Below are 18,766 nucleotides of genomic sequence, written 5' to 3'. Positions count from 1 at the left end.
CCTAAACAAAGGTTGTATTTCCTATCCAAATATAATGTATACTTACATTTTGCATGCATGAATTTTTATTTTTTAATCTTTCCATTTTATATATTTATGGTTTTTTACTTTTTTATAGAAATTGCATAAACTATGGAACGAGTCATTAAATTACGCTTATGCTTATATTCAATATGCAACTTTAAATTAACGATATTAAAAACAATATTATTCCTGAAAACTTATATTTTAGGAATACCTCAACTGTAGAGACTTAAGACAAATATAGATTTAGAGACTTACATCGTATTTGTTTCCCATTTTAGATATTACTTAGTTATAATGGCTCATCATATACTTATGATATTTATTCAATGTTTTAGAATTATAAAAATGATAATGAATATAAAACAATATATCAAAACTAAATGGTGTACGGATTTATTATATGAAATAGACTAAATATTCTGTACCACATACATAGACTATATATTCTGTACCAAATACATGTACCACCTAATCAGTATCCTTGATACTTAGGTTTCAGTGATACCAAATTGGGTCAGATACACCACGCTAGGCAGAAAATGGAGTGAAATGCTCGAAAGCTGTATTTGTTATTTTTAAAAGTTTAATAGAAAGACCTATGTTTACTTGTAAATTGAATATAATGGGAAAATCACATATTTTTCGATGTAACATGTTCAACAAACATCAAATAAAATATTCACTATAAGCTACACAGTCTTAATATTACTTTTGAATAAAGTGTTGTTAGACGAGAAAAAATGCTGTTATATTATCATGTGTTGTGAGTTTCATCGTCCTCTTTAAAACATTGGTTTTAACAATATATCCAAAAATACCACATCATCAAATTTACTGTTGTCACTAGAAATATCCACTCATAATTATCTTCTTGTATTGACAATATTGCGTGCGAAGATATAAATTATAAAGCAAGTATAGTATATGTATATCTGTATGAAAAAAATGATAAAAACCTCAAGACTGTCACGAAGACTGTCTGTCTTGCGGTATATTTATAGTATATTATACTTGAATAAAGTTATATTATTCTGAACCGATTTTCATGGAATTCTATACATATTTTTCTGTAATTTATCTTCGCAGTTTTATCGTCTTTCAAAACACCCTCTGTTTATCTGAAATCAATACAGGACCATTGGATATGCTGATGTATTCGTGTGTAGTGAAATATTGCTCATGACCCATAAAATATACACAATCTGTAAATATGCACTGCACAACAAAACATTCCAAATATACGTTCTATCATGATCACTGGCGGCATATAACATCACTGACATTTGGACTAACCTTGATCCAAGAAGAAAATCTAATCAGGAAACAAAATAGTTAATTGTGTTAAGAAAACAACGCTAATCAGTGTGGAGAAAACATTATATTTTATAGATGTTCCTTATAGCTGAAAGGTTTTTAACGGAATGCACTTTACTCTTGCAACAGAGAGTGTCTTAAATAACTTAACAATGATGTTTTTATAGATCCAAATAATTATTCAAATAACAATATCTTGTTTTTTGTTTCTGTGTAATTAAGCGAATTAAAAGACATAACCTGAAATAAGTTAAAATATTCTCATACAGGCGACATTTATTATGGATATATCGGACACATTACACAACATTGCCGAACACATAGATATATGTATAAAACATTTTATCGATTAATTCCCCGTTAACCGGTAGATTGATTTTTTTATCCTTAGCTGGGGATATCCAAGTTCATAAGAAAGAAGGTAAATACATCTATTGACGTGGTTGGATATTAGAAAAATACAATTTGATTAATAAATTGTTAACGTTACTATAAAATGCAATGTTCAACCTCATGTATTTGTAGACGTAAGAGTTATGATGAAACTATCTAAAACATATGATTTTCAAATCCGATAGTCAAGAACAACATAATTGGGGTTTCTGGAATTAAACTGATGTGATGCCTGACTTAAATTGAGTTTGTGACGCCAAAATTCGATAGCACATATATTTTAACTGACTTATTCCCCATTTTAGTTCAAAATGATTCATTGTACATTTTAGACAGTTAAACGTTACCTAGATACATACATAATGTAATTTTTTTTTCTTAAGCACATTCTCGGGTATTTTCGTAACCAGAACAATGAGTGATAAATCTATTCATATCAAATGTATAAATCATTTATATTTTATAAAAAATATAAATGTCGTTTGGAAAATTAATTTGGAAAAATAAACAACAGATCTATCTCGATGATAGTGTTCCGAAAGATTGGGCGTCCTCTGCAACCTAAAGGACAACCGCTCTACAAGTCTTGTTCAAAGCTGGGCTAAGTTATAAATCCTACCAATTTAAATTGAATGTTCTTTAAAGATTGTGACAGCCATCTAATGTACAAAACACTTGTGTATTTACATTTGACCTGCGAAAATTGCAATTATCAAAATACAGGCTTTGTAAATTGCACACTTACATACACTTAGACGTGCATCACAAGATCTTAATGAATCACAATTTACCACGATTGATCGCTCACAGCATTTTCTGACGTCTTAAATTACTTATGGTTGTGTTGATAAATCGGAATCCAAGTCTTATCTAAGCTTCGGCTCAACGTATTTGACTTGTTCGTGTAATAGCTGATTCGCGTGTCAGTTTGTACTTCGGGTTTAGTCAAAATGCTCCAAGTTACAAACATGTTGCAGAAACCAATGTATTATGCAAATCACTGGGAGTCGCCTCATCTAAAATCCTAATTTGCTTACATTCCTAAAGATAACGTAATGACTGTACATATCGAATGATATCTACCGATTTTCTACCTTGTGTTTTTTGCGTAGATACGGCGCTCTATTTGTGGAAGGAAAAAAAACACCTCGACATTTCCTAGAAGTTTTAGAACGAAATGCACGCTAGTTATTCTTACTTCAAATCAATTGGTTCTCGGACGGAAATTGACACCTCTTCCAATGGAGTTTCCAGCAATTGCAATTCTATATACTTTGGAATTTTCAATCAGAGCTTCGCTTTGAAGCAGTTCACAGTGTAAAGTAGATACTTCAGGACATAAAAACGTATGTTATTGTTATATCATCCTCAATTACCCAAATACATCCGTTTCGCCATTCATATTTAAATCATGTTCATTCCAGTTAAACAGAATCGAATTATTTAGTTTTAACAATATTTTATTCCCTTACACGCTCATATACAATTTAATACAAATAAATTTAAACCTAGGATTCGAAAACAAGCTAATGACTTATATCAATTCTTTTCCGAACGAATTATGTGAACCAAGCATGTTTTTTTTATATGACATCCTTTAATGAGCGTATTTTTCTTGGGAAAAACTATTGTTGAAAAACGACAAGCCAATATTTATATTATCAGCAATATAGGATTAGAATGATTTCAAGATAGTATTTTCCTATTTCATTCGAAGTAAAATATTTTTGTTTATGTAATTGGGTTAAATGAAAAGAAAATGCATCAAAATAAATGAAATGGACTCATTTTTCTCAATAGCTGCTGACTGTTGGTAGTAACGACTTTTTCCACATATAAAAGGATAATCATGTATTCATTTAAACCTAAACGTGTTTCATAACTCAAATCTTTAATAGCAAAAGTTTCAGTCGGTATTAAATTACGTCATTAAAAGCTATCATTATAAGTGAATATATAATTATTCATTAAACAATTTCCTTTTAAAACGAATGTAATTATTAAAATGCAAATTACATAACAATGTTCCATTTATTTACAATTTGAACGGAAACGCCATTTTCATATGGTTGATTATAGATGAATGAGCGTCAGAATGACTAGGTTTAAGTCCTCTCAGGAGTAATTTTCTCTGAAAGTTCATATTCTATACCAAGTAATGTACATGCAGATTTACGTGTGTCAGTTACATAATGTTTCCTGTCTCATTCACAGCCGATAGTCGTGCTGAAATTTCGAAATGATGTTTGAAATATGGAATTATTTTCCATTATATATTTTAAAAGCGAACCAATTTCCTTTTCTAGAAATCATAATGTAACTGTATCAATAAAGTTTTATTCAGAATATCAGTAGCATTATATACATGTTTTTGCTTTGAAAATGGTATTCACATTCTAAAATTGTGTTTCTAAGATAAAAAATCGATCAGACATCCTTCGTGTATAGAGTTCCTCCTTAGTCCGTGTATTTGACCTTCTCTGTAGAATATTTTTGTCATCCTTGGTAACAAAATTGTTCTCTCCTCATTAAATTAATGATTTAATGTACATTAGAATTGTTATGTGTCTAACCTGTAATATTAATATATTATGCCTACTATTTGTCAATATCAATAAATCCACAATTAAATAGTAAAATATAAAAATCGGCCATGTATATCTCTATAAATGTGTTTTTATCATTTTCATGTTTGAAATATTGCATAAAAAGGATAATTTATATTTGAGATGCCATGCTAATTATTTATACAAAATTTGATTAATATTTTGCGTGAAAAAAAGTTCCGTACTGCTCTTTATCATAAATTAACAGATGCCTGTTTTAATTGCATTAATACATCATGGTTGCTTTAACTTGCATTGCTTTATCCTGCTCATTAATTAAATAAAAAGAATACGTATGTATGACCTTATGACAGCGATTTAAAAATCAAAATGAAATTTATTTGAAATAGAAAATACTCATGACTTTAGGAAATTATGAACTTGAAGGAATCAAATTATTTGAGAAAAAAGAAAGAAAAGAGTAGTGGTATGGCGAGAAAATGTACCACTTATTTGTATTCACAAACTGGACCAATCATGTAACACATAATTTGAATGGTGTTAGTGGATAGCGATATAAAGCATAATCAAAACTATCGCAAGCAAATGGCTTCGATAATAATATCCACCATCGCACAACGACATGTGCAAGAGGAAATTTCATAAATAAAATATTAAGATGAACAAAAAGTATCAAACGGGTTGGCGTCCTTTGCAGACAGTTACAGTAGTCAAGCAGTGTATAATTAAGGGGCACTGCTAAAATTACTACTGACCAGGTGTAAATGGTTTCATTTTTGAGAGTCATTATTGACAATTATACATGTTCATTTGAAATTTGATACTTCAAGTAAAACGTGGGTCCTTGAAGTATCCTAGCGATGAGGGAGGAGATAAAGTATCACATGACCGAAGGGTCTCACCCAATTGACATTGATTGTGGTAAGCACTCGAAAACATGGTGTAGGTGTTTCGCCCCTCCTTTTATAGAGAGCTCCTATTGTTGTAGGAATCCGGGTTTTAATACCTCGACCATATGTTTGCGGTGAGGTACCTAATTTGGAACAGATCATCACTAGTATAAATCGGATTTGGTTTTTTTATTAACCCGATAGTTATCCTGCTATTGTGTACTTTATGCTGACTTTAATGCTCGTTTTTATCCCATCACTACCCTTGAATACAGTGCTGAAAGAAAATTACATTTGAATTGACATCGCTATTTGTAAGAAAGCGGGGTCGAATTAATATTAGAGAGAGTTTTATAGAACATTTATTAAGTTCCGCGGAGGATATTAGTGTCTCGTGAATAGATTCTACCCGGGATACATTGAACCATGTATTATGGAATATTTACTAGTCCCTCGCATACATTATTTATATATTAAATGCATTTTTGAGAGATGAACAAACTGGGCTAGTAAAGGCGGAATGTCAAAATGCTATTTACTCAAATGGAGGTAATATGGTATAAAATGTAAAACAAGTTCTTTCTTCGACTGCCTTTGTAGGAGCAGTGCCACTCGGTGCAAAGATCGGGTGTAGAACGTCGTTTGAATTTTAAGTACGTTCGCTCTTTCATATAACACGGGCTAACCAGTGATACACAGTTCGAATGACGCATGACTTCAGTGCAAATTTAAGTGATACCTTTATGATTAAGAGGCCCGTTTTCCCACACGGTTTATAATATACCGTCATTGACAAATCATGCCAATTGGAATCACTAACAAAGATTCTCACCTGTCCTTACTTGACGATCATATACTTGTATGGAGCAGTCTCTCGATGTAACACATTGAAACCATTCTCATGAATATGTAGCAATGTAAATAAAAGTTTGCTAAATGAATAATCATAATAATTTTAGCGTAAAAAATGCAGCACATTTTGATTATTTGATACTTGAATATAATGCATATAATATCAGCAATGCCTTTTAGTTAGAAGTTGTAGCATATCCTTACCAAATAATTCAATACAAATAAGTAACAGGTTATGGTACTCTCACGAAAACCTTAAAAAAACGTTTGATTTACCAAAAAAGCGTTAAGAGTATGAAATATTTTTTAAGGATAGTTAAAAACGAATAGACAAAATCATATGCCAATAATATGTATTGTACAACGAACAAGGAACTGTGAAAAACTTCATCAGGCGAGAATCGATGTTGCTATTGAAATTATCATATTTAATCATTTTATTTGATATTAATGTCTTTCAAAGAACAGGTTGCATTGTAATATTACACAATTGTACAATATTGGTAGAAATCTGCAATAGTCCGTCACGACATGGACGTTAATGAAACGAAACACATCCAATTAATTTTGACATTAGACCTAACCTAAGATAGCCATATGATGAAAACACGCCCAAGTGAGCATCAAACAACAAGTCGACTTTGTAGAATACAGACAACATATGCCACATTAACTATTCTACTCATTGATCATCACAAAAAGACATAAACTGCTATCAAATAAATGAAGCCATCAGTCCTCGCCAATCTCCCAGCGCGATACCAAAATCCGCACTCGTCTCTATCTCATCCAGGAGAAATATCATGATTAATTAGTGTTTAAACCGTCAAACTGGAGTCTTTTATATTACATTATATCGCTCACAGCAGGTAAGACTACGAGGCAGGTATAGACAAGGACCAGTAATACACTCCCGTTTTTCCCTGGTGGAAACAGTTTTACTTTGTTCTTCGATAAACATTCACAATGAAAGATTACAACCAATTTCAATTACTTCCCTTAGCAACAATGACGGTTTCGTTTTCACCTCATCTGGATGATCGTATGGATGATCGTGTCTGGTGCTAAAATCTCTCGGGATTATGAGGTTCTTTTTTTCGAAAACATTATTTAATAGCAATGACTTTATTACACGAAACAAATATCACCAACAATAGGAACATCAGATATTACAATAATGATTATTTATCTAAAAACGTGATGTTTTCATCTTCTGTTGACATTCACACATTACCGCAGACAAACCAAGAAAGTGTGTTCATCGATGTAAAGCAACTGACGGACAAATATTGTTTTGTGACATGGGTTGTTCACAAGGTTAGTTTAAAAGTATGTATGTAGATGATTTTCCTCATATATTACACATTGTTTTCATTCCACCTTTAATTAGTCAAATTGATAAATTATTACAATTTGTGTGTTGGATTAATTAACGTCCTATTAACAGCCAGGGTCATGTTTTGGGAGACTGTGGTATATTCGTGTTGTGTCATCATGTCAATAATTGCAATAATTCCAGACTAAGTTGTGTTCGTATGATTAGATCAACGATAAAATATCCAAAAGGAAACAAAATAAGAAAAAAATAACAAAGGATCTCTTACAATTCTACACTGCTTTATACAGACTGTCTATGACGTTTTTCCTTTCTTTCTCTCCCTCTCATTGCATTCATTTGTATTACCTTACAACTGTGAATACTAGAATGCCTTCATTTAATAATTGTAAAAGCTCAAATGTTAACGTTAATTTGATTAAACTGTAAAATTTTGATTTTTATGGAAAAAAGTTTGTTTTCAAACGTACATTGAAATGTTCAAATAAAAACGAAGTGAATCTATAAATACCACCTTATATATCATATTCGTACCATTATTTGACAAGAGAAGAGGTGCTGTAATTTGCTGTGATTTTTGTCTTTTGTTTGACAATAAATTATTTTCACTTTTTTTTCTCTCTTTTATTTCCGCGGAAACATAAAGGTTTATAGTATTAAACAAAACTATTTCAGTGCGTAGCATATCATTATCACATTTATGGATTAGTATTTTTCTTCCGTTACAATTGCTTCTTACTTTACGCCATTATCATTTTAAAGTTTCAATATGTAAAATTTACATCAGACATCCGCACAGAAATCATTCATCATCTTTATTCACTCATTCATCATCATTATCATCATACATATACGGTACCCACTCAATAAACAACGGCATTCAGTAATCATCATATCCCACAGTAGCAAGATATATATTATCATTTAAAAGTTTGAGCTTATTATTTTACTTCAAGATACCAATATCAAAATAATCAATTGCGAACAAATCTATGTCACTATGCCCTATATGAATTGAATTACTGCTTGCGCGAAAAAAAATTACTGCTTTTATAATTTATGTACTTTTGTGTTTTAAGAATTAGACATTTATATTCTGTATATACACGATTCAACATCAATTATTGTTCAAATGATGAGTATCGTTATGCTTTGTTGACGGTGAAGAATCTTTAAAATTTAACAAAACAATTAAAATTGATAATTTGCTGAAACTACTTAGATCATAATCGTACAAGACCATTTGAACTTGAATTTATGGCTGGAAAATATGGCAAAACCTGATATCTGGAGCGTGAACATTAAAACTGAAAATAAAAGCGAATATTTCAAGTGAGAGCATACAAAAATCATTATTAAAGTTGTCACGGATTAATATTGAATTTTTCCCCTTTTATTAGTGTAAGACACAAGGTAGGAAATATGTAGGATTTCACTAAGATTACGGCGCTCGCACAATTGTTAGGACTGAGTGAAAGACTTCATTGTCCATGGAGGCGGACGCCGACCCTGGAAGCTTGGTATTCTTATAACCATGCTCTAAAATATTAATGTTGTTTTCCTAGCCACCCTCGTCAATATCAGGATGGTGTTTATTACCCTCATGTCATTACCGAATGGAAGGTGTTTCTCATTAGATTTTAGCCCAAACACTAAACCAGCCATTAGGAGCATTACTGCAAAGCAGGTAAAATTTAACATATATATATGTAGTATGACTGTGACTAATTTTGACAACGTAAGAAATATGATGCAAACTTGGGTATGAAGTAAAAGAGTTAAGCTCACAAAAACTTCCAATAAGATGTAAGTGTAAGTTAGCGTGACAGAGCGTGTGTATTTTCCTTTCATCTAAATCATATTTCACACTGATACTATCTGTGGTCTCTAGGTGTTTTTTCTAACTCCCTTGCATGCGCCGTTCGTTGTATTCCTACACCCGAAACAGTTTCCATTATTTATGCACGTGCATGTTGAGATGCTATTGAGCTCTTCCAAACTTCTGTGATTAAAGAGTGAAGAAAATTAACACCTTCAATCGGAATAATGTATTAGACTTAAGCTTTTCTTTTCGCAGTCTTTAAATTCCACTAAGATATGTGTTTCTTTGAAATGTAGCAATCAAGCATCAAAGACTGTTCAAAGCGAAATTTGCCTTTCGTTAATATACTGCAGAGCGCATCTCATATATTATTTATAGACTAATATCATAAAAGGATATCGGCAAATGGAAATAGACTTTTATTACGTAAAAATATTTATATATATGAGAAATAAAAAAAAAATTAAAAAAAAACCACAAGTTTATAAAGAAGACTATCAAACAACCTAAACAGAGGAAAACATATCAACTGGCGCTGAGAAAAGTATAAGCAGATGCTTGAGATTATAGAAATATGCCATATGTTTTTCATGTGGCAGAAATATACGCATGTACTAGGCATTAAAAATGTTTTCACGCTGGACATTGAACAAATAATTAAATCACATGCGTCAAATAATTTGTTTGTGTGAACATATTCTGTAGAAACAACATTTACAGTGTAAAACAAGCATAAAACATGTATCAGCAATAAAAAAATATAAAAATCACCTTAAATTACAAATGAAATAGGACAAAATGACACAACTTGGTAAATATTAAGAGTTGTTTTCCCCCTGCGTATGTTTGGTACAAATGCAATGTTGACATGGTTTTAATAGAACACTTGTTATGAGAAGGCGTTTTATTTTAAACATAAAACAATGAGTGGGCCATTGACGTTTTAACTTTAGATTCTAACTGCCGTCTTGCGAGAAATAGTTGTTCGAATACAAATGACTCAAGTTGCGTACAATATATCCGCATTTGTCACAGGTACTGAAAATCTTCAACGAAACACGAAAGTTGGCCATTACAAAAGCAATTAGCTAGGTCGATGTTGCAGATCTATTGGAATTATGTTTGTAATATTTTTAGAATTCTCAAACATAATTTCTGTTTAATTAATGCAAATGTAGTTGCGAGATTTCTGTCTGTGATATTGTCTATGACAGAGTAGACTTGGTATTTATCTGAACGTGACGAGATATCTGTCTGTGACAGTGACGGGATGACAGTGACGTGATATGAAATATATCTTGAATCTTATCTCATTGACTGTGTAACAGTTTTTTTTTTCAATGATGAGGAACTTGTTTTGACAATAAAGAGTTATACACTTATGAAATGTATCCTTTTGTCTTATCTCCAAAAACACTGTATAGAGCTCGCTTTTTTACTTTTTCATGCTGAAATTATTAATGACGTTTCATGTACATTATGTGATCATTATAGAGTTATTTATTGAACATATAAAGATGTTTCAAACATTGCGTAAGTCAGAAGGTAATTCTGACCCTAAATTGTGAAAGTATCGGCTTGGATTATCTTTGTCGCAAGCTGTGGATACATTGGTCGCTGTGTTACGTTTAGGCGGATACAGAGCCAGACGGTTTCGCTTAATATATGCTAACAGCTTGTTTTGCGTTAGAGAGCATTAGCGACAATTTCATCAGCCGGGAGACCAATTTATGCTTTGACTAGTTATTACTTTAATCGCTTTGACAAGGCTTTCGATTCATTTGATTTTGAAAATTGGCATTTTCTCAGATTTTGTGTAAATGGAACAGGTTTCTTGTCTTTTTAGTAGAAAGTCAACACTCGCTAGTAATTGAGTTGACAATACAAATTCGATAAGGGGGAAATAATAGCGCAATAATTATACCGCATTTGCTTGGCTGCTTCTACGAGTGTGTGTTAACCAAACATTTTCCAAGTACTTGGAGACAAAAGACGGATAGCTCATGTAATGTGACAAATATCGCGATTGAATTAGTTCCCGTAATTGCTAAAGGAAGGATTCCATCCGCCATGTCAAATCTCGTTAAATCTCGCTGGCTCGAGAATAGCATTGTGTGGCTGTGAAGCGATCGCTAAATGCGGTATTTGTAGCAACTTTACGTCAGGATCTAGTCAGAAGAAAGAAAAAAATCAATACATGATACCAGTTTCTGGATTATTACCATCCATAGATTGACGATTTATAACGCAACAAACATTAATTAAATGGTGGATATTGTCACTCTATTTACATGTACTTTGGTTAATTATTATACTTCATCATTTGTGTAGCTTTTTCACCTATGTGCTTTTATAATTTGATACATGTAATTAAACAGTCTGGCATATACTGGTGCCAAAATATATAACTTTTTGGTCATAAGTTCGACATCAAACACGTCTGTCCTTTCCTGTCTGTGGGTCGATGTGTTTCTTTGGTAATCTGCCTTCGTACAGTATTATGCATATACGGTCCTGCCAGTCGCAGTGTGATATGGAGGTATATTTAAATGAAAGTGTAATATCTCCAGGGTAAATAAGCCTTCATATCACTGGAAACATAAATTGCGTATTATACGGAAAATTCGCGATTCGCTATTTTTGGGTAAATTTTATTTCAATTCAGGATACGTAAAAATCATCGTTTTACGCTTACAACACAAGCGTTTGTAAACTATTCCACCCCATTTTCTCGCTACAGTAATCCACATAGTGCCCCACCTGGGAGACAGGTGACTCGTATCACATATAACATTACAAGTTGTGTCACACAACGCGAACCATTAACATTTTAAATACATATTCTTGTAACCTTTCCACAAAGACCGATTGGCGTGGCTCGATTTATACCGACCAGCGTGTCCGGCGTGAGTCCGTAGATTCCCTGCTAACTGTTGTACCAAAAACATGCGGGTTCCATTAACTCGACTTATTATCCCACCCCTATAAGCTTCACCAAGTTACGAAATATCAATTTCCGCAATTAATGCGATACCAGTATTCCGTAAATATCTCATTAGCCATCCGTGTTATATTATATAAAGAACTTGTTGTTTGACAGATTTCGTAGCAGCTAAAGCGAATTTATATTTGATAGGTATATTTTGTAGAAGTGTTAGCGTCATTGATACAAATTGATAGCAACCCTTTTACTTTTCAATTTCACGGCAATTGCGCCTATTTAGGGAGAAAGAGGCCCCGACGAGAGCTTTAATAGTAGAATTACGATATCAATTGTGTAGATAATACCACTGCCTGAGGTAAGCCCCATCTGAAATCGACATCGCAGGGGGTAAATCGGCGCTACCGGAATAGGCCAATTGCGCACGCAGAGATGTTTTGAACATGCGCGCTGGACCCTGAAAGTACCCGGGTTAGCAATTTATTGACGGCGCAAATAACAAAGGTGCACGTGGAAGGATAAGAGAATTGTCGTTCCGCGGAATTATTCCGTCAATACGGGCCACCCTGATTCCATTTGTAGCCACGATTACAATAATCCTGCTGACAATATTATTTTATGATTACTGTGGCTCCTGTTTAATACATGGCTATAGTGTGGTATAATGATATAGTTTGCGTTTACAATGTCTTAATTAACGTCTATTGATATTAATTATAATTTTTTATTAAATAATAATCGTAAATTAAAGTCTGGTAAACTGAGAAATAGCGTCGGAACATATATATATACAGCGTAAGAGCTAAAAAATGTTTTTATTGTAGTCACATGTGTTTATAGTAGATGTAAGATCATTTAGAATTATACAGTCAACCCTGTCTAAAAAGACCAACCGAGGGACAGATGATAAAATTGTCTTAAGAGACAGGTGGTCATTATACACAGGTTTAATTGTGTTAAATTTGGTCCTTTTGGAACCTAGAAAAGTGATCTAATTAAGCAGGTGGTCTTTAAAGAGAGTTTTGCCCCTATTAACCATAACATTTATACACACAAACTTTTCTAGATAAAATTGATACGAGACGTTTTATGTCCATAAACATATCTTTAATTTATGATTCATAAACAATCTGAAAACAATAAGTAATAATAATTATCATGCAAAAACTAAGTAGGACAGAAATCAAGCAGACCTGACTTGTAACTTACCATTTGCAATACAACCTCTCGATACTAAACGTGCATCCTCTACTCCATTTAAACTGTTTGGGTTAGACTAGTAATCATAGAGTGCATATTTGTTATATATTATGAAATATAATGCCTTTTAATCACTGAATATTTTCAGTAATTAAGAAAGTGTGATTCAGTTTTTCTTTTAGAAGACAAAATGAAAATTAGATAAGAAAAAAACCGGCAAAAAAGACAAATTTTTAGATGCTGAATAAATATCTCAAATGCTTATATAGAAGCTTAATTGCTTAACATTTAATTCTAACACAAAAAATGAACCATGCGAAGACATTTTTTTTTAATTCTTATTATTCTTTTCTTATTGTTGGCGGTATGTGTGGTAGCAGGTTTTCATGTGTGTGAAAGTTTAGGAAAACGGTGAAAATATGTGAATGGAGTAAGGGCTTTAGATCTGTGACACGCTCACTGTACATGCTCTTCTTGTTGGAAGGGAGGCAACCTCAATTAACATCAAAGAGTTCGATTATTATTGACCAAAAGCTTATCTCTCTTCCATTAATTTGTGATTTTTTTTGTTAATCTGATTATTGTATGTCTTTTATTACCAAAACCCTAAGCTCAAATATGTTGGACTTAGTTATTTGTAAGCAAATATTATTCAATTTAATCTTGTCTTTAAACTACAGTACACTAGGCGATGGTTAATTTTTATAAAATGTGGTGTACATATTTAAACACGTATTAGATTTGAAACTTACATTTGTACTTATTAATGACTGAAAATTATATTGATTATATTTATTTGGTACCACAAAGGAAGCAGAAAAGCAAGGATCGCATAAAAATACAATATATAACATGTCGCCATCGATATCATATTAATCTTAGTGTTAATGCTATCAGTTACATTCAAATACGGTGTTTGATGTTGTGCATCTGAATGAATGCAGTACACAACCATACTTGGAGTTTTTATAAGTAAGCCCTACATTAGACAGAAATAAAGCAAATGCATCCTAACCTGTATTATTTTGAAAATTCAAAGCGAAAAGAGAAGGTAGACAAAACGGTAAAGGGGAATAACTATGAATGCCTTAAACGTTGTGCTCATCGATCATTCTATTGGAAAACGCATTTGAAACGAGTGAATAAAATGACAACATTAGTGTATATAATATAGGACACAATACAACATTGCCCTATAGGTAGGGCGTTAGAATAATCGTAAAAGGCGACTAAATTTAGAATCTTATCTTTTCTATTCTTCTTACTTAACATTCATCTTCCTAACGTCTCCATTGACACCGCCTCACTTTTGACATTTTGTTGAGCGCCCGCCCCCGTGAGGTAGGCTCTGGATTCTGTCCCCGGCCAAGACACATCTACCTTGAAAGTCTATAAAGGTGGTAGTTTCTGCTCCTTAGACGACTGGTTCGCCCGTTGTCAGTAAAATGTGACCGAATAGGATGTGTTGCTTGGTGTCTTCGGTGGCATGCTTCAGTGATACAGCTCTTTAAAAAGGGCAAGAGTTCCACTATACAAGAAGACATTACATACCGCAGTCTCCCAAAACACCGACCACACACTTCATACACACTACACACCGCATACATAGGAGGCCGTCTTTAGTCTTTACATGACCCTAGCTGTTAATAGGACGTTAATTAGTCAAGCAAACAAACTATGAAACATGGAATGCAATGGAAATAACAAAAAAAATCAAATGATTATCTTTAAATATATACGGCAGAAAAGTAACCAAAATGATAAAAGTGAACAGTATTTATAACATACATCTTCAGGATATTCTAATTCGGATTCAATAATATATCATTTAAAAATGGATGAAAACGGACCCTGCTGAACAGAATTTCTTAAATCATATAAAACCCCAAAACAATTTCAGGCAAGCAGGGTGCTGTTTTTGACACTATTAATTTGCCATATAAAACAAGACTTAGATGTAGAATGTTTTACTTGAGCGGAGACGATTTGAAAAGGACGGCGTGTCCTGCATGTAACATGTTGTGTATAGTGCGTGCTGGTGTCCCATTGGAATATACTATATGTCCGTGTTGTGTTTTCTTGTCCATATTAGTATGAGTTATTGTGTTACCTCACTGAAGCTGTGTGCCAAAGATACAGAACAAGGACATAGTCTTTCAGATCCCCCGCCAATGGAGATATCAAAGCTGAAGTAAGTTTGATTGTGGAGACTTATGTGTATGAAAAAAAAACAGGAAAAAGGAAGTTGAGCTAAAGAAAGATGGAGTATAATTCAAGTAAAGCGGGGCTGCAATTGTTGAATCAGGTATACAGCCTTGACATTTATATTAGACTATATACACAAAGATGGGTGGAGTTTTGCAAAGTAACATTTACCATTTACCATGATATTTTCAGCAATGTTTCCATGGTAACGGAAAAAGTGCAAAAAAATGAAAACCTAAAAATAGCAAAAGGTACAATAGACCATAAAAAGAATGTGTCTATGAAGTTTCGTGGAAATATCTCTGCTGGTTTTAGAGTTATGCTCCGGAAATGAACCTGCTACAAAAATATGATATTTTCAGCAATGTTTCTATGGTTACAGAAAAAAGCACAAAAAGAGAAAACCTTAAAATAGCAAAAGGCACTACTAGACCATAAGACCAATGTGTCCATGAAGTTTCGTGGAAATATCTCAACCAGTTTTCCAGTTATGCTGCGGAAACGAACCTGGTACAAAAATATGATATTTTCAGCAATGTTTCCATGGTTACGGAAAAAATCCAAAAACTGAAAACCTAAAAATAGCAAAAGGCACTACTAGACCATAAGACCAATGTGTGTATGGAGTTTCGTGGAAATATCTCTACTGGTTTTAGAGTTATGCTCCGGAAACCATTCGTACGGACGGACGGACGGGCGGAACCCATTTGTATATCCCCCGCCAACTTCGTTGGGCGGGGGATAACAACACACCCCAACCTAAAGGGGTCGACCCATTCCCTTCATACGTCTGTGAATGTCTTCTGCATGTTTTTGGACTGCGGTATATACCTTTTTGTGTAATAAAGGAACGATTACCTTATGTAGGGGTATAATCAACTGAAGCATGTCTCCAAAGTCGCCAAAGAACCCCACTTCACACAATTATACTGAAAACGGGCAAACCAGTCGTCACATTTCCTATATACTGAGCGCTTAACAGGAAAAGAAACTACCATTTTATAGCCTATGATGTGTCTCGGCCAGGGGAATGTGAATTAACACAGAACATTCATCACAAGTGAGTGGTCAACTGGAAGTCAAACAGTAAGGCAGTCTTAAGGTTGACGTACGGAAGAAGATCATTAAGGAAAAAAACAGAAAACGATATATAGGGAACAACCAACTGAATAAAGAAAAGACCTTCGAAATGGCCCCTGTGTATGCAAGATTGAGTCAAGGATAGACATTTAACCCGGCCGCTGAATGGCTGGCTAATTATGAATTTCAAAAGTAAATATGTTTTCTGACAGGTAATTATTCCTAAATAACCATGATATGAATTTGGAAATTCAAAATGAGATATAGGTTCAAAATATCAAGTTTGATAATGAATAGGTAAAAACATTAGAATTTCAGGATTTTTTAGAGCAAAATGCGAATGATTTCAATATAGCTACCCTGGTTGGAGTTTGAGCAGAAGGACCCAAACTTTTTTTCTATCTAGTGTTATATGAGAATCTAGACTTTAATTATAGAACACAATAGGTAACTAATATTCCCTTGTTTTAATAATACAGTACAAAACTTTAACAAAGTTTAACACTGTGGTCTATGTAAAATTATTTAGTTGGTTGTTCTCTAAAGACCGTAAATTTAGTCGCCTTTTACGATCATGCAGCATGGGTAGAAGGAAAATTTATAACGCCCTACCTGCTAGGTTAATCATCAGTATCCCTATTTGGTAGGGTTTGTTTTACCCCTATAATTAGTGTTATGTAGGTGTAAAGATATTGGTGGTACCTGATTCCTATTAGCGTATCCCCATCTCTCTCTTTTTCGTTCTTCCTTCACTCTCTGTCTCAAATACATCTTTATATATTATGTATATCTTATCTTGTAAATGCCATCTTGTCTATATAATTTGAATGTTTTATTTTTTTGGGAACGGGCTTTATATAAGTTGAACAACTTGTGCCCAATCCCATTGCACATTTTGCAATAAAATATGTTTAAATCAAATCCATCGTATTAGAGAATTCAGCTATTTTAATTGACCTGCCATACAGGTTTCGTCATTGAAATAGCCAATTATACTGTTGACGAATCGAAGATGTAAAAGATTGACACGACAAGAATTATGATATACTTTGGCGTTTGTTCCCTAGACTTACTACAGCTTGTAAGAAACTAAAATATCTCTACGATAGGTAAGTGCTGAATATTCGATAAGAGAGACGACGTAATGAGAGCGAATAGGATGTGTTTCCTTGGTGTCCTTGATACTATGGGTAAGTATAGAAAGTAGTCTATATTCACCCGCTATTACAATACCAAAAGGATTCCCAATTATATACTACATCGTTCTCTCTGCATACTAATGGATTGAAATGTACAATTACTAACACATATGTGCATATCTGAAGCGTACGTCGCTCTTTTAGTTACAATGTGCATTGGTTCTTATTTGTTATAGGAGAGAAGACGTGTGAGAAGTGCAACGTGTGTGCTTTAAGCGGCTGTGATATAGTCGTGTTGTATCTTCTAGTATAGTGCTCTTTATATAGTGATATATCACTGATGCATGCCGTCGATAGCACCAAGCAAATGTGGGACAGGGGACAGAACCCAGATACTACCTCACAGAGGCGACCGTCAACCGAATACCAAAAGTGGGGTGTTGTCAAGGGAAACGTTAGGAAGAAGAAAGTCAGTAAGAAAAGAAGATAAAAAATATACGATGGCAATTGAGGTAGGGCGTAAGAATTTTTCTATTGCATGATCGTAAAAGGCGACTGAATTAGAAATTTCATCTCTTCGTACCTTACTTCTTCTTATCGTCTCCCTTGACACCACCACACTTTTGGCCTTTGGTTGAGCATTCTATGGGTTCTGTCCCCTGACCGAGACTCACCATAGTCTATTATAGCGGTAAGTTCTGTTCCTGCCTAGCGCTCAGCATAAAGGAAGTGGGACGTCTGGTTCGCCTGTCAGTATAATTTGACCGGGTGGGATATGTTGTTTGGTGTCTTCGGCGGCATGCTTCAGTGATATAGCACTATAAAAAGGACAAGAGTTCTACTATAGAAGATGACAACACGAATATACCGCAGTCTACCAAAACACGCACCACGCACTTCATACACGCAACACATCGCATACACGGGAGGCCGTCCTTACATGGTCCTGACTGTTAATAGGACTTTAAATAAAATAAACAGACAAGAAAAGATATGATCC

Source organism: Argopecten irradians, chromosome 4 (genome assembly GCF_041381155.1).
Source record: "Argopecten irradians isolate NY chromosome 4, Ai_NY, whole genome shotgun sequence".
NCBI classification, from domain to species: Eukaryota; Metazoa; Mollusca; class Bivalvia; order Pectinida; family Pectinidae; genus Argopecten; species Argopecten irradians.
This window is presented reverse-complemented; position numbering follows the sequence as displayed.